The sequence below is a fragment of the Dromiciops gliroides genome, chromosome 2 (genome assembly GCF_019393635.1).
Source record: "Dromiciops gliroides isolate mDroGli1 chromosome 2, mDroGli1.pri, whole genome shotgun sequence".
Taxonomy (NCBI): domain Eukaryota; kingdom Metazoa; phylum Chordata; class Mammalia; order Microbiotheria; family Microbiotheriidae; genus Dromiciops; species Dromiciops gliroides.
This window is the reverse complement of record NC_057862.1, coordinates 611308705-611327225: the sequence shown is the minus strand read 5'-3', so window position 1 is coordinate 611327225 and position 18521 is coordinate 611308705. Positions and strand designations below refer to the sequence as shown.

The 18521-nt window shown below is 43.1% G+C and overlaps 1 pseudogene; it reads right to left on the bottom strand.

Annotated features, from left to right (window-relative positions):
• Positions 1 to 1084: 1084 nt before the first annotated feature.
• Positions 1085 to 13359, bottom strand: LOC122743910 (annotated as a pseudogene).
• Positions 13360 to 18521: the final 5162 nt, after the last annotated feature.

The window sequence follows — 18521 nt, the reverse complement described above, 5'->3', positions numbered from 1 at the left end:
GAGTACCTAGTTTCTCCTTTACCGCTGCTTTCTGCCAAGTGGTTTATTACCCGCTAGAGCACAGGTCAGTCCCCAAAGATCCTACCTATCTGGATGTTCATTTCTCAAAATTATTTTGTATCTTAACATCTTCTTTCAGTGGAAAAGAAGCCTTAATTTGTAGTCAGAGGATGTGGGTGTGAATCCTGGCTCTGCCACCTGTTACCCATTTGTCCTTGTGTAAGGCACAAACTCTTTATGTCTCAGTTTCCCCATCTGAAGCATGATAGGTTAGTCTAGATTTAGGAGATCTTAACCTGGGGGGGGTCTGTGGAATAGATTTCAGGGTGCCTGTGAACTTGCACAGGGAAACAATTACATCTTTATTTCAATATAATTTCATAATCCTATGTATTATGTCTTATGCATTTAAAAACAGCATTTTGAGAAGGGGTTTAAGGGCTTTCCCAGGCTACCAAAAGGGAACATGAGACCAAAAAAAGGTTAAGAGCCCCTGTTCTAGATAACCTCTAAGGTTACTTCCAGTCCAAAATCCCTGGGACTTAATGATGCATTCTCCCCTGTCCCCATTAAAAATGCTAAGTGATGACCAGGAGTTCCCAGTCCAGGGTGTGAAATGGGGATGAGAGGTGGGCAAGTCTATAATGGGAAAGATGATGAAAGACATACAAAACAGGAGAATGGGGTCTCTGTGTATGTGAGAGAATAACAAGAGAAAAAGGGATCTGTAAATGTGAGAAAATGAGGAGCACATAAAATGATCAAGAATGGGCATTAAGTGAAGGTGAATAATATCAGAACAGATGGAGGAAGGAAGGGTTCAGGATGAATGGGAGAATGTAGAGGGGACCCCTCTGGTTGGTAATTTTTTTATGACAATGAGGGTTAAGTGACTTGCCCAGGGTCACACAGAGTTAGTAAGTGGTTGGTATTTTATAGATGCAGTTGACAAGTACCTGCTTCCTCCATAGAGGGCAGGCTTGGACTGGTTGGATGAGAACGGGTCAGTCTCTGCCCTCCCGTACACATATTCTTTATTTTACAGATGAGGAAACTGGGGCCCAGTGGGAGGACCCCCTAGGACTCATGGATTCACAGTGAGCTGAGCCCCTTGGCCCCAGAGCCAAAAGAAGGGGAGGATCTCCCCACAGAAATCCACTGAAAAATGAAGATGAGAGTTCCTGTTTCTGCATCTGAAAAGGTGAGGCTTCCCCCTTCATAATCCAGCAGACTTCCAGCCTCTCAGGGGCGCTGCTCAGGGTCAGTGGAGTCTCTGGAGTTGTGAGAGCTTCGTAAAACCCCTTCAGCATCTGGATAGCCCAGATCCCTCCTGATGGGACAAAGCTAATTTCCCCCTTCCTTCTCCCAGAGGCTCTGGAGACCCCAACAGCCTAGCCTTCCATTGGGCCCACTCCCACACACACCTCCCAGTAAGGCTTCCCTGAGCTGAAGGCTTCCTGGCCCAGCACACAGAAATGGGAGTCATATCTCTCAGCGCTGTAGGGTAACTTCTGCGGCATTTCCCTGAAGTACACAGTCTTCTGATCCGGGGAGATAAACAGATGAGGGTTGGCTGTGTCTGGGTTGAGAGTCAGCACCACTGCTTGAGAATAATGGGGGGGGGGGCGGAAAGGTGAGGAAAGAGGATGTGGAAGAAAGAGGTAGGGAGACCACCATCAAGGGAGGGAGGAAGTGGGCAAAAGGAGAAGGTGGGGAGGGATTAGGAAAAGTGGGAAGGAAAAAAAAAGGTGCTGTTAGAAGAGTGGGAGCTAATAAATGAATAGATAGATGATAGCTAAATAAATGGAGAAAGAAAGGAAGGAAGGAAGGAAGGAAATAGAGAAAGAAAGAAAGAAAGAAAGAAAGAAAGAAAGAAAGAAAGAAAGAAAGAAAGAAAGAAAGAAAGAAAGAAAGAAAGAAAGAAAGAAAGAAAGAAAGAAAGAAAGAAAGAAAGAAAGAAAGAAAGAAAGAAAGAAAGAAAGAAAAAGAACAAAAGAAAGAAAGAAATTAAGAAAGAAGGAGAAAGAAACAATAGTGGGAGCTAGTCTGTCATGGATTTAGATAGTTCGCGACCTCCAAAGGAAGAGCATCTTCCTTGATCATTTTCCTCCCCAGTCAACCCTCAATGATGAACACACCAATTCTGATGCTAGAACTGGAATATACTGGAGGCCTGCAACATAATCTCTTGACTAAGAACATTGCCATTGCCTTTCACCCACCTTTTCTTTTCTCCAATTCTGATTGAAGACACACTAAAAGGGGGGAAAAAAGAGAGAAATGATCATCTACCATATTGTCTTTTCTATGGAGACATCTCCCCTCATTCATGGTTTTAGATTCAGGTTATTAAAAAAAAACCTATATACAAATATAAAATTACAGTCACATATAACCAATCACATACAACCAGTCGCTATCACTCAGCCACATTTAACCACACACAGCCAGTCATATACAATGACATTCACAGCCCACCACATACGCAGCATTCCTTACAAATGCAGTTACAATCATGAGTATGAACTTTTAACCTCAAAATGAGTAAAGCATAATTTGTCTCTATTTCAATCAAACATAAGTTTGACTGTAGGCTAACATCATCATGGCACAGTGGATGGAAAGCTTGTCTCTCAGTTGGATTTAAGCCCTGCCTGTGCCACATACTGATGTTAGTTGAGGTATTTCCTTATCGGGAGCTCCCAATGCCAGAGAAATCACAGGCTGGATCCAAAGCTCCTTTAGCTTAAACCTGAAACGGTGCCTTGAGTCATCTGTGATTTTGGCAGTGAATGAGGTGTGATGCCACCTGGTGATAGTGCGCCTGAATTACAAGCTCAGTTCTCTCCAGAGGTGAGCAAACCTTTTCATGGTTAAATCAGAAGCTCTCAATTATGAAATAAAAGTGCTAGTAGTCATAGAATCATAGATCTTGAGTAGGAAGGGCCTTCTGAAGCTAACCAAACCCCCTCATATATATGTGCGTGTGTGTATGTATATATACACATGCATGTATGCATGTGTGTATGAACATATATGTACATGCATGGTGTACCATGAAGATATGTGTGCTATATATGTGGTGCCTAAATACATGCCTATATGTATATACATGATATACCTTTATATTATATATATATACCTGTTGTTGTATACCTATATACAGTATACATACATATGTTTATATATGTATATATATAGGACCAAATATCCATATGCATATATATCATGTGGAGGAACTACATGTGCATATATATTTGTGTATATACCTACATGTATATATGTACATATACGGTACAGTGGGAAAAGCACCAGCTCTGGGTTCAAATGCTATCTCTGATGCTTATTCTCTATGTGACTTTGGGTAAGTCACTTAACCTCCTAGACCTTGTTCAGTTTTTCTTTTATCTGTTAAGATGAGAGTGTTAATGGATAGAGGCAGAGTCTAGATCTATGGTTTTACCAGCAAAGGGAGCTCCTGGTGAGAATTGTCCTCTATCAATTTAGATTTAACTTTCTAGTCTTAGAGAGTTGTCTACATATGTACATACAATCAAAATATCACACAAGTATGATCTAGTATTTCAACACAAATATGCACACACGTCTCTCTTCTGTGTTCTCCCTTCTCTCCCCCCTTCTTCTCTTCCTCCTTCTCTTTGTCCCTTTACATCTCTCTCTATCTCTGTCTCTGTCTCTGTCTCTGTCTCTGTCTCTGTCTCTGTCTCTCTCTCTGTCTGTCTCTCTCTCTGTCTGTCTCTCTCTCTGTCTGTCTGTCTCTCTCTGTCTGTCTGTCTCTCTCTGTCTGTCTGTCTCTCTCTGTCTGTCTGTCTCTCTCTGTCTGTCTGTCTCTCTCTGTCTGTCTGTCTCTCTCTGTCTGTCTGTCTGTCTCTCACACACACACACACACACACACACACACACACACACTTCATAGGCCTGGGTCATACACTATTCCAGTCTTCCTTCTGACCTGTGAATTGCCTCATAGTCCTCTGCAGGACCCAGCTCTTCCCAGAGAGGTGCTGGATTCTGTCTCTCAGCTTTTGGAGCACAGCCTTGGAGTGTGTGGCCATTGGCATCTCAGCCCTGGAAAACAGATGGTGCCAGAATTGCTCTGGGGCCAAAGCCTCTACACCACACAAGAGTGGTAGCAAATAAACAGCCCCTAAGTCTCCTGTCCTACATTAGGCACCATAGAAAGTTAATTATTTTGCTCCTCCTGGGCAATAAAAGCCAATAAAAGAAATAAAATCCTCTGAAAGAAATAGATATTCCCTTCCTCGGTTAATAATCTACCAAGGGTCTAGATAGGTTCAAGAAAAGGGTGCAAGTGGTTCGAGGGAAGTGGAGACACAAAGTAAGGGAGGTTTGGGTTGCACCCATAGGGGAAGGGGGCGTGGTGACTAAATAGGATGTCACCAATGGCAATATTTAACTGAAGTTGTTTCTACACCCTTGGAAACAAAGGCCTTCCTATTCCCTCTTCCCAACAAGAGATTGTGTTTGACCACATTATCCTCTTACTAGATCTAACCAACTCAGGGAAAGTGGGGTTTCATACTACGACCACCCCAAATTCCAGAACAGAGAGGATTTCAAAACTAATGCTCAGTGATAGCCCATGACCTATCTAGGTATGAGCACAGATGTCATTAGCTTACAACTATTTGACATATGGTAAACATTTAAAAGCCTTTTTTATTAATTCATTTTTTTTTTTTGCTTAGGGTAGAAAGTAAGGGGGGACTTGTGGTGTTCAGGGGGCTAACGGGGGAAGAGAAAATGATCTCCAAGAAGCATCCAGGAATGAGGTCACTGGTAGGAGAAGGGACACCTTGGGAGTTTTCTACCCTGATAAATGCTTCCCAGTCTAAGGAGAAAGCTGGGCAGGGGATGAAGAGGGCAAGGTTGATGGCAGATCAGCCATGGAAGAAGTCTCCAACCACCACCAGAGCCAGAAGGATTAGAGAAACTCCTCCCCAGTAAAACCCCTGCCCAGTAAAAGTGTCATGAGCATCCTCTAAATTCCTCATCCTGAGGCAGAGTCCCATTTGCTCCATTCTAGTTATGGCACCGAGGATGGGGAAGTTACTGTGTGGTGATGGGAAAGAGTAGAGTTATAGACTAGGGCCTCCAGCTCATGGTTGGCATGAGAGATGAAGGTGATAGGTCAAAGAAAGGGGCTCCTACCTGCGTAGTATGTTTCCAATGTCCTAGGAAAGAGAAGGAAGAAGATAACTCAATATCTGTGGTGAGAAACAGACACCCTTCTCCCACACACCCCACCATCCAATGTACCCACTGTGCTATTTCTGAAGTGTGCTCAGAACAGTATCTCTAGGCCATGCTTGGAGACTGAAAACAACTGACTCCATAGTCAGCCAGCAACAAGCATTTATTGTTTACTATATGACAGCACTGTATTAATTGCTGGGGGTATAAAGAAGGACATAACTATCCCCTATCCTCAAGGAACACACACATGCACACAGAGTAGATGGAAGGTAATCTTAGAGGGGAAAGTACTAGCAGCCGGGGAATCTGGAAGGGCCTCCTTCAGCAGGTGAGATTTAAGCTAAGACTTTAAGGAAGAGCAGACAACTAAGAGGAAAGGAGGAAGAGCCTTCAGAGAGAAAGGAGGCCAAGTGGCTATCACAGAAGAGATGGAGGGGTATAAAGTACAAGGCAAGTGTAAAGGTAGGAAGGAGCCGGGCTGTGAAGTTTACAGAGGCCAGACAGAGAGCTTTATATTGGTTCCTGAAGATAATAGGGAGCCACTACTGTTTATTGAACAGAGGGTGATACGGTCAGACCTGCACTTTAGGAAAATTATTTTGGCAGCTGAATGGAAAATGAACTGGACTTGGAAGTACCTTGAGGCAGCAAATAGTTACTATCATGTCTGATTGCAAGGGTGCAGGGGAGAAGCATGAGGTAGTGCAGTACTGGGCTACTGGCCATATGCTACATCTGAAATATGCTGTGCAGAGAGAAAGAGCAAGATTGGACAACATACGAGATACATGAGGGTGAGTGGGATTGAGGAGTCAAGGATGACGTCAAGGTTGTGAGTCTAAGGGGTTGGGAAGATGGTGATGCCCCAGATGGTAAAAAGGAGAGGGGGAAGATATGTTCTATTTGGACATGTTGACTTTGAGGTGCCTACAGAGAGTGATGCTTGTGTGCAAGGACAAACCAGGGGTACCCTACCTTTAGAACCTTTGGGGGATTGGGAGGGAGTGTCAAAGGGGCCTGAATCCTAGATACTATTTTTCCCATAGCTTGTTATAGAGGACAGGGAATGGATTAATTCCTTCCTTTATTGCCACCAACCCTCCCCAAGTTAATGGACCCTTCCATTTCCTTCTGGAGTAAAGGGAGGGACAGAGGAAATAAAGCCCAATATCTCTTCTACAGCAAGTCTTAAGACAGACCATGCCACCTCCTCAACCCTGAAAAATGGATCCAGGGATTCAGCAGGGAACAAAATGCTGTGGGAATACAGAATACCCATTAAATGACTGCATTAGGATTTTGGTATTACAGAAAGTTTACTAGAAAAATAGGAGACACATCTCAAATGGAGCACAGGAGTTGTCTATGTTAAAATGCAGAATGGAGGAAAGAAAATTGTAAAAGAAGGGTTCTTAACTACTTTTTGGTTTTTTGTTGTTTTCATATAAAAAGATATGGTACACAGGATCCATCTGGGCCAGGTTTGGGCATGATGCCCCAGAGGGTAGGTAGCATGGCATGGGGAGTGGTAATGAAATGTTTGAAAGAAGACATCAGGGGAGCAATGCAAGGTAGCCAATCTGCAGAACAGAAGTAGAGGTCAGAACTGATGGAGTAACCCAAGGCAGAAAGATTGATGGGACAAAGAATAAAACAAGTATTCAGGATTCTTTTTTTTTCAGGGCAATGAAGATTAAGTGACTTGCCCAGGGTCACACAGCTAGTAAGTGTCAAGTATCTGAGGCAGAATTTGAACTCAGGTCCTCCTGAATCCAGAGCCGGTGCTTTATCCACTGTGCCACCTAGCTGCCCCCAGCACTCGGGCTTCTTGAAGGGAGAGAGCTGACTGTGTGGAAGACAGTAGAGAAAATATAGTAGGAAGAGAGGAGGAATCCTCAGGTCACAAATGCAAGGACACCACTTGAATGAAGGAGGGATAGCTTTAAGGGAAATGCCCTTTTTTTTTGCCAGAACTCAGATAAATGAAAGTGGGATCAAATGGGCAAAAACCTGCCTTTTCTGAGGCAAATAGGGCATGGATGAAAGGTTGAATAAAGTACCTGAAGAGATTCTTTGTTTTATTTTGTTTCATCTTGATCTATCTCCTGTCTTAGTCACCTGGAGCTTTTAAGGTCAGCTTAGATGTTAGCCTTCTAGGAAAGGTCTTTCCTGATGCCCATCCCATCCCCATTCATAGCTCCATAAATTTAGAGCTCAAAGGACACCTAGAGACCTTCAAGTCCAACCTTCTTATTTTACAAATGAGGAAACTGAGGCACAGAGAGGTTAAGGAACTTGCCAAGAGTCATACAGCTAGTTAGTTAGGTGGGATCTAAACTCCGATTCTCTTGTTGGCAAATTCTCCCACCTGAAATCACTTATATTAACTTATTTGTATGAATTTTGTATCTCTTCCAGGAGAAAGTAAGCTCTATGAAGGCAGGGTGCATCCTAAGTCTTTTTTTGTGGTCTAAGGCAGTGCCCTATCTATAGAAGACATTTGATAAATCTTTGCTGAAATAAATTACAGTAGACTAGAAATGGTAGCTGATGAACTAACCTCAGTCGTATCTAGTCTGCATCTAAAATTCCTTTCTTCCACAGTAAAGGTAAAATGTACAATAAAACTGGTTATGGGTCATGAAAAGACAATGATGAACAAAGGGAGGGAAAAGGAAGACGGGACAGAAGGCCAGGACACAGAAGAAAGACTCTTGCTGAAGCTCCTTTTATTCCTGCTTCTTTCCCCACTTGGAGCATTCTCCTTTCATCCTAGATCTAGAGCCTCTTTCCTTTCACTGAGTCATGCTCCCAAAGGCCTCCCCACCAGAGCCTATGCCTCTTTCTTCCCACTCACCTCTGGCAATTCCAGTACTGGACGCTGTTGCTGCTCTTCCAGTTCAGCCATGAGGTTGCTGAGGTGTGACACCTTGTTGGAAAGCTGGGTGGTGAATTGTTCCTTCCATTCGGCAATGTCCCTATTAAGCTCTTCCATCTGGAGCAACAGGGATTTCTCCTGGTCTTTCAGAAACTCTTGTATTTTGCTGAAGTTGCTTGCTACCTTTTGCATCTCCACATTGACTAGGTTCTGGGGAAAAGTGGAGAGAAGACCAGACTCCTGTAAATCAAGAATCCTTTCCAGGATCCTTTAGGACTGTCCTGCCTAGATTCTGGAGATTATGGGGTCATGAAGGGTCCTAGTGTTCCAATAACACCTTCCATCAAGGATGGCCACCACAAACCCAAGGCATACTAGATTTATCCAACTCTAGAAGACAAGGACTTAGAATCAAACCCATAAAACAGAGGCTTACTGGCAAGACCCTCTGACATATGTCCTAGAAAATGTGCGTATATATGCATGGGTATGTATGTGTGCATGTACAAGTGTAGCTCATGGAATAGATGGTTTCTCCCTATTTCTCCAAGGCTTTACCTTGAGCAAGCAACGATCTGGTATTTGCTGAAAACCAAAGATTGCAGTTTCCTCATTCAAATCAATTAAATCCAATAAAATTCTAGTCCTCTGCAAAATGAAAAGTTGGATCCAATACTTTCTAAGATCCCTCTAATCAGGCTTCTATGAGTCTAAGTGAGGAGGGCACTAGAACAAGTTGGGGTATTCAGAATATAACCTTACAGTAATCACTGTCCTTTGAGTTTGTAAAAGCTACTCTGCCCTATCCGCAGCCAGTGGCAATGGGACAGGACCAGGAAAGATTGCTGCCTGATTTGTCCTGAGAGACTTAAAGACCTGGTAAAAGAATGTTAAAGGGCCAACTTGTTCCTTCTCTTCCTTAACAACACTAAGTTTCCTTCCTACTTGTGTGCAGATATCCAGGTTGTCCACCTACCAGCATCCCCTGGATCTCCTGTTCCCCACTCAGCTTGGTCTCCAGGGCCTCTTCCTTCTCTGTCTTCAGAAATGCCAGATGAGTTGACAGTTTATCCTAAGGAATACACTTAAGTTTATCTGGTAGCTTGTTGTTTTTTTTTTTTTCACAATACCCAGTCTGCACTTCAGATAAACTCTGTAGCATTAGTAGTTCCCTGAGACAGAGGGACTAGGCAAAGGTGGTTTAGCCCACAAAAGTCCTACTAGAAAGAAGGCTGGGGCCCTGTGGGAGACTTGACAATCCGACCTGAATGTGATGAAACAGAGTAAGGAGCTCCCTATAGAAATAAGGAAGTAAATAAGTAGAAAGAAAAAAAAGAAAGAGTGGAAGGGAAGAAGGGAGGGAGGTAGGGAGGTAGGGAGAGAGAGAGAGAGGGGGGGGGGAGAAAGAGGATATAGACAAAATGTAGGTCTGTTTGTTGTTTTAATTGAGTTTTTCAGTCATGTCTGACTCTCCTTGACCCCTTTTGGGGTTTTCTTGGCAAAGATACAGGATTGCTTTCCCATTTCCTTCTTGGACTTATTTTATAAATGAGAAAACTGAGGCAAACAGGATTGAGTGACTTGCCAAGAGTCACAAAGTTAGCAAGTGTCCTATTTGAACTGTTAAGGGCTAAAATTCTAGCTAGTCTGTCTAAAATATCCAATGAGTGGTCGCCAATAAATTATAAGCTTTAGCAAGAGTTAGACTTTTAAGCATTTATTAAGGAGAATAAGAATTTGGTAAAGAGAGAGAGAAAGACCTAGATTCCTATCTATTAAAGGGAGAGCACATTTCTAGCTCCGCTCTCCATCAGAGTCCAGAGGAAAGAGCGTCAGACAGAGCGCTACTCTCTTCCTTCTTCCTCCCACTACCCAACGTCACTTCCTGATGCCAAAGAAAAGACTCCTGGTCTTGCCCTCAAAGATCTTCGCTTCATGGGCGGAACTCTTCTACAGTAAGTCTCCAGCAGGTGGTGTCATTCCAATCTTTACAGAACTCAGTTCCTCCTGACGCCAGGGCCAGCACTCTACTACGACATCTAGTTGTTTTCACACACACACACACACACACACACACACACACACACTCATAAATGTATACGCATTCCCCTATGTAGGTATACACATATTTCTCCCATTATTCAAAAATTATCTCCCTCCACAGAGGGAGGGTCTCCTCCTGAGACCATGTTCTTTCTCTGCCACAAGACAAACTCAGACCTCCCAGCATAGTCGTCTATCCCCTAACCTGCTGTTCCATTCTCATTTGCCACTAGATCTTTCAGCCTGATAAAGCAGGAAAAGCATCAATGGGGAGTCACAAGAATTGAGTTGAAACTTGGAGTGCCCAATTAAGCTACAAGCTGACTGTACTACAGTGGGAAGAGATCACTGTACACACTGGACAGAAGGTAACTTCTAGAGACAGAGTTTACTCACTGAATCCAGCTTGACTTGTCTTAATATAAGGACCATGCTCTTACAGTATCCTCTCTATTTCAAATCAAAAAGCACCTATTAAGTGTTTATGGTATGCCAGGCACTGTGCTAAGCCCCGGGAATACAAATACAAGAACAAAGCAAGAACGTCCATGCCCTCAAAAAGCTGACATTCTAATTGAGGAACCTGAAAAGTTGGAAGGGGGAGAGATAAAGTTACTAGCAGAAGCGGGGTGGTAGAGAAAGCCCCTAAAGTCAGGGAAGTGACACAGAGAGGATGTTTAAGGGCTCATTTTGTGCAGAAAGAACTAAGGTCCCAGAAAAGGTCAAGTTATTTGCCAGGGCAGTCAGGGGCAGATGTCCTCGGACTTCTCTGTTTCCACAGCCATTACTGACTCTGTGGTACCTCTTTGCCACTTTGGTTCACTACGTTCTTTGTGGCCAGGGTGTCCTCACTAACCCTCTCAATGCCAGATGTCTCTCTGAGATGTCAGTTATAGACACTATGCCCAGCTGCATGGGTGCAGGGGTGGAAGGATTACTCCTATGAGAAGTTTTGTTCAGGTCTAAGCAACAACTTTAAAAATGATAACTTTCCAGGGCAGCTAGGTGGCACAGTGGTTAAAGCACCAGCCCTGGATTCAGGAGGACCTGGATCAAATCTAACATCAGACATTTGACACTTACTAGTTGTGTGACCCTGGGCAAGTCACTTAACCCTCATTGCCCCCCCCCCCCCCCCCGCAACATGATAACTTTCTTTTTCAGCCTACAGAGAAGCAGGGGTTAGAATGAGAAGGAATAACTAACATTTACATGACATTAAGGTTTGCAAAGGACTTTACCTAGGTCACCTCATTTCACCCCATAAGAAGTGGGGAGGGTAGGTGCTATTATTTTCCCTCTTTTACAGATGAGGAAACTGAGGCCAACAAAGGCTGAATGCCTTTGCCTACAGTTACATGACCAGTAATTGTGTGAGGTGGAATTTGAATTCAACTCTTCCCAAGTCCAAATCCAGTGCTCTAAATCCAGTGCATCCAATCACATGCCTTTTAAGAGGAAAGGAGGGGGGTAGCTAGATGGCGAAGTGGATAAAGCGCCAGCCCTGGATTCAGGAAGACCTGAGTTCAAATCCAGCATCAGACACATGACACTTACTAGCTGTGTGACCCTGGGCAAGTCATTTAACCCTCATTGCCTTGCAAAAATAAAAATAAATTTTAAAAAAGAGGAAAGGAGGAAGGGAATAAATATTTCTTAAGCACCTACTATGTTCCAGTCACTGTGCTAAATGCTTTACAAATATTATCTCATTTGAGCCTCACAGCAACCCTGTAAGATTTGTTGCTGATTGTTTTCAGTTGTGTCCAAATCTCCATGACCCCATTTGGGGTTTTCTCAGCAAAGATACTGGAGTGATTTGCCATTTCCTTCTCCAGCTCATTTTACAGATGAAGAAAGTGAGGCAAACAGGGTTAAGTGACTTACCCAGGGTTATACAGCAAGTGAGGCCAGATTCAAATTCAAGAAGATGAGTCTTCCTGACTCCAGGCCTGGCACTTTATGCATTACTGTGCCACCTAGCTGTCTGACATGAAAATATAAAAAAATACAAAAGCTGACAACCCCTACCCTGACTTCCACTTTTAAGAGTATAAATATGGGGGCAGCTAGGTGGCACAGTAGATAAAGCACCAGCCCTGGATTCAGGAAGACCCAAGTTCAAAGCTTTCCTCAGACACTTGACACTTACTAGCTGTGTGACCCTGGACAAGTCACTTAACCTTCATTGCCCCACCAAGGAAAAAAAAAGAGTATAAAGATATGAAGACATCTGATGAGTAAAATAATTTTTCATCAACCAAAGCACACATTCATTCTCATTCTCTCCCCCTCCCCCTTCCCCAGTGGAAGAAAGTCTCAAGATGAAGCATGGAAGAGATCAAGGGGTTGGTTGCATGGAAGGGCCAAGAACTAATCAAAGGAGTATGTGGTCAAACACAAATGTGGTTACAAGATCTACAAGATAGTGTTGTCTGTTTCCAAGGAAAAGTTGCTATTATTCCCCATAAGTTTAATTTCTCTTAAAATCCAAAAACAAAAGCCACTTGAGAAAAGCCACAGAGGAGGGAGGATAGGCATTATTATTATCCTTATTTTACACATGAGGAAACTGAGGTAGATAGAGGTTAAGTCACTTGTCAAGGTCACCCAGCTAGTAAGTGTCTGAGGCTGGATTTGAACTCAGGTTTTCCTGACTCCAGGGCTAACACTGTGTCTACTATACAACCTAGCTACCTCTAAATTTTAAATTTGACATGCCATATAAATTGGAAAGGGAATATGATTTCCTGAATATTTCAGAAACTTAGCTTTTGGAATAAAGATCCTAATGAACCCCATATATATATATATATATATATATATAGTCTTCCCTCATTAGAATATAAGATCTTTGAGATCACTTGTATTTATATCTCAAGCACTCAGTACTATGCCCAGCATATATTAAGCACGTAATAAATGCTCTATCAACCTGTCCATCCCCCCAAGTTCATGACTGTCCAAAGAAGTCAAACCCTCCTCGGACATAATACTCACAAGACAGTCCTGGATAGCTTCATCAATGGGCTTATGAGTGGCATGGCCCCGGATGGCGTGACACACCATGCAAATAGGCCTCTGACCCTCCTGACAAAGAAGCTTCAGGGCCTCCCTGTGTTTGGCACATAACTGAGCTGGAGAATCCATAGCTGTCTGGAGCAGGAGCTGGCAGACCAGTGATTCTACCAAAATCTCAAGCTGGCATTTGGGTCATAGGTTTCTCTGCAGGAAGGTGTCTTGGCCCTGCAGACAGAATGTGGGTCCTGCCTTCCCCTGACGCAGAGCAACGCACACCTGGCAGAAGCTATGTGCACAGTCTAGGATCACTGGTTCTGAAAAGTACTGAGCACAGATGTGCCTATGCAGTTTCTATCTGCCAAGAGGTCACAGAAATCAACACCTGCCCAGCCCCTTCACAGACAGCCCCTGGGCCTTCCAATGGATGGAGTTGGTGGTCCCAGTGGTGTTCATACTGCTAAACCCTGCCCCGACCTTAGTGCAATCCTGGTTCTTGAGATCAAGAACCGAGGGAGTGCTTCAGGGAAATTCATCTAGATGTGGATTGGCTGACTCTTCCATGTGATTAAGTGAGGGGAAAAAAGCAGCAATGAACCCTGGTCCCTAGAACAAATGAGAAAATAACCGTTAAGATATCAGCAAACAGGAAACACAAAACCGCCAAGACTGTTTCTGAAATTCTGCCTGAATCATATGCCTTTTTAAGCTCCATGATGCATTCGGATTTAATAAAATATCTTTTTTTATCCTTGGCTCTCTGTCTCCCAAATACATAGCTCCCTGACATTCTAGTTCTGGGAATGTTCTCCGGGTAATGTTCTGTCTCCAGAACGTCGCTTGTGGCTTGTGACTAAGAAATGGAGAGAGCAAACTAGCCTAGAAGGGAAGGGCAAGGAGAAGGGAAGCTATGAGTTTATAGGATATGCTGTAGGTTATAGGGCATAGAGCTGTAAGGAGCTTTAGAGATCATCTAATTAAACCTCTTTGTTTTACAGATGAGGAAATTGGACCTAAGCAAGGGTAAGTGACTTGTCTGAGGTCACCCTTAAAGTGCTAGATGCCTGGGGTAAGAAAGATTAAGGGTAAAAGATTCTGTGTTCATCCCTGCTCCCTCCAAGTCTCTAGGATGTCTGTATCATATACTGAGAACCTTCTCCAATTTGCTCCCTTCAGCCCAGGTTCCAAGACAGGAAAGTGAGGGAGAGAGGGTTTCCCCTAGGGAGAAAATGTGGGAAACCTTTCCACTGCCAAAAGGGAGCCCCTCTTCTTCCCAGATGACTCAGGCCTCCCAGCAACCACCACACCTGTCCAGGTACTTACAAGTCTGAATAAGGGGTAACAGAGGGGAGGGGCAGCTAGGTGGTGCAGTGGATAAAGCACTGGCCCTGGATTCAGGAGGACCTGAGTTCAAATCCGGCCTCAGACACTTGACATTTACGAGCTGTGTGACCTTGGGCAAGTCACTTAACTCTCATTGCCCCACAAAAAAGGGGGGGGTAACAGAGGGCAGAAGGATTTTTATTTCGTATACTGCACTGCCTAATGTGAAGCCAGTTTTTCCTAGAAAAAAAAGTACTTATCAGCGTTAGATAGCTGCTGGAGAGGCATGATAGCCTTGTGCCTCCTTTAAATCATAGGGTGGTGCTTCACCCCTCAAGAGAAGGGGCACAGAGTCACTATTGCTACCACACAACTTGCCCAATGGCCAAAGCTAGAATTTCTGAAGAAAGTTAGGTAACTTCCCGAAGACAGGGCCTTGGGTTCACAAGCCCTGTTTTGCGTAGGAAGAGAGTTCTACCTTTCCAATAAGCAGGGTATGCATTAACTTAGGTAACACCCCTAACAATACAAAGACACAACTCTCCCCCTCTCCTCCCAACTCTAGAGACACCAGAATTCTTACTTTCTACTGTAAGTCCCTTCCCCACCTCCTTGCTTTTTTCCTAGGAATTTAAGGCCTCAGGAGGGGCCAAAGGTCAAGACATGAACAGGGGTCATGATGAAACAAGACCACATGCAGAGGATCTCCCTAGTTAATACCACCACACCCTGCTTCTCCTCCCAAAAAGCTTTGGAAATCAAGTACTCAAGAATGGGGTATGGCCGACTCCAGGGAAGGTACAGAGACAAGAAAGCTGCAGTTTCCCCAAAGGCCAAGGTCCCAGAGCCCCCAGCTCTAACATCTAAACTCAAACTACCTATTTTAATAAATGGGAGAGAAAAATGTCATGAAACAGGATAAAATTTTTCTAACCAAAAATAGTTTCAAGAGGAGATATGTTCATCCAGCAGAGGGCAGCAGACAGTCACTAGCAGGAGGGACTTGGAAGTGGTTCCATTTCCCTTCAACACTTAGGAAATTATTTTTCCCCTTAAATCATTGGGGTTTTGTTTTGTTTTGTTTTGTTTGTGTGTTTGTTTCTTTTTTTGTTTTTTGCTATGCCTCAGGAAGTTGAATGATGATACAGGGAAAAAAGCCAAGGAGATCTGAACTGTAGACTTGGAGATGAGACAGTGTGTCAAAGCAGAGCAAACATCACGATTTTGCTTTACATGGATGCATTTTCAAAGTATTTTCCTATATATCACTTTATTTAATCCCCACAATAACCTTTGAAGACAAAGTAGGACTCAGCCAGAATCCAGTGCAAAAACGTCAAGGTGTTGGTCGTTATTGTTGTTTACAAATACTCATAATAAAGACAGAAATGTGGACCAGAAAGGTGCAGACAATGAAACTGCCTTCTCTTTGCTTTTGTTCTTGCTGAACTTCCTCTGCATACTCCTACAGGAATGTTTTGACAGAGTCTTTGAAAAGGGTTTTGGTGGGCACAGGATCACCATGAGAAATTAAACATGAGGAATAAAGAATTTACTATCCCTAAATCAGATAGTTTTCTGGTACCTTGGACTTGGAATCAGTGCCAGACACAGCCAAAAGAATGGACTTAATCTTATCCTAGGGCTAGGGCACACTAACTGGATTTTATTTGTCTACCTCATAGCCTAGACCATGGAGAAAAGAGTCATAAACCAGCCATTATCAAGTAGAGGCTTTCTAGTCATTGCATCATACCATAAAAGAGTCAAGATGGCAGCAAATGATGCTACATTGATAAAATCTATAAACTGGTAGCAGCAAGAAGCTCAAAGACCACAAAACCAACAGAAATATATTGAAGCAGTCATGAGACCAGGAGAAAAACACCTGGCAAAGACAATTGGCCAATGGAAAATAGAGACGTGTCATACAACACAGAACAGTATGAGGATATTACCAGGGCACATCAGCAAATCTGTAGCTTTAGAGGGGCAAATTTCCTGATTACATGCATTTCCTGTGTGCATTCCTTCTCTCACCAGTGTTTTTTTTTTTTTTTTTTTTTTTTTTTTTTTTTTTTTTTTTTTGCGGGGCAATGGGGGTTAAGTGACTTGCCCAGGGTCACACAGCTAGTAAGTGTCAAGTGTCTGAGGCCGGATTTGAACTCAGGTCCTCCTGACTCCAGGGCTGGTGCTTTATCCACTGCGCCACCGAGCCGCCCCCTCACCAGTGGTTTTAGAACCCATAAGAGAATACATTCCACATGGGGGGAAGGGGAGAGTTTCTCAACTAGGGATTTATGGGCTCTGGTTTTGAATAGATACTGTCCCACAAAGTGCTTTGTAAGTGGGGTAGGTTTTCAAGGACCCACAAGCTAGAAGAGACCCAAACGGAAGAATTTCCCCAAGACAAATGGAAGAGTCAGCACTGAAATACAGCTTTCCTGATTTCTAAATCAATACTCTTTCTACTATTCTACATCTATCTCTTGGGCAGTTCATGCCCAGCCTATAAAACACAACAAGGTACTCTGTCGGGAAAATTTCTAAGTCCAATGGAAGAATAGAAACAACAACGACTCCAAGCCATAGAAAATAGGTTTATTGAGAGAAGGTCTCATCTCACAATAAAGCCAGCCTTCGACAGGGGTGAGGCCAAAAGACCTCGGGTTACAAAATCCATGGGTTTATATACCCTTCCAAAAGTTGCACTTATATAACATAGTATTAATCTTAATTAGTAGAGCATATTCTTAGGAAATATAGAAACTGCCTATGTGACCATAATGTCAGCATTTTCCAATACTCTTTTTTTTAACAGGGCAATGAGGGTTAAGTGACTTGCCCAGGGTCACACAGCTAGTAAGTGTCAAGTGTCTGATGTTGGATTTGAACTCAGGTCTTCCTGAATCCAAGGCCAGTGCTTTATCCAGTGTACCACTCATCTGCCCCACCCAATACTCTTATCAGTCTTATGATGACAACAGGGTGGGTCATAGTCATGCTGCATGACCCCCTTCTATGAGTCAAGCATGCCACTAGTAAACTGCATGACTCTCTTGAGTCAAATATATCACTGGTGAATTGCATGACCCCCTTGAGTCAAGAATAACACTTGTGGTTTCTAAAATATAGTATTGCTGACTGACTATTGTATCTTAATGCTTGACATTGGAAACTATCATCTGACATTACTAAGTAGTAAGAAGAGAGACAATCTGCTAATACAATTAAAATAAGATATCTAAATATAATAAATCACAATTTTCAGTTAATGTGCTGATTATTATTATAATTAAATCACATAACTATATTAAATCTCTTATAACTAAGGGATAGGGAAAATCTCACTCATGACTCTGAAAAATTAAAAAAGAAAAGCATCTAACAAGATCTCAGAATAAAGATCCTTGGAGGTAAATGGTTCTGTGGAAAGATAGCAATCAGGAATCAAGAGAGCTGAGTTCTTGTCCCACCTTTGCCATCGACATGCTTTGGGACTTTAGGGAAGTAAATTTTTCCCTCTAAGAGCTGCATTTCCCTCATCTGTAAGGGAAGAGACCAGATTTCTAAAGATTCCGCTGCTTAGAAAGGATGAAGAGAAGCAACCTGTATTTTGTAGAGAGTCAGAATTTTTATATCAAGAAGCCTGGGGACCTCCTGTAACTCCAAGAACAGGAATTTAAGATGAAGTGCCATTGGGCTATCAGGGACAGAGATCCTACTGAACTCTCCTAAGATCCATGAGAACCATCATGAGTCCTGGGTTTCTGCTCTGGATATTCCATTCAAATTGGAGCAAATCATCTTCTGTCTCCCCTTAGGATATCACATCAGAACTTCCTGGGAGAATTCACACTTGTGGGTCACTAAAACCCATCAGAGAGGTCAAGGGGTCCAAAGCTAGGGAGAAAACTAAGCCCAGTACTATTTAGCCCTGGGTAGAGGTGGGGCCTAAGACTGATGCTGGACAGGATGGGGAGCTAAGCATTTGCACGCACTTCAAAGTCCCCACAGATTG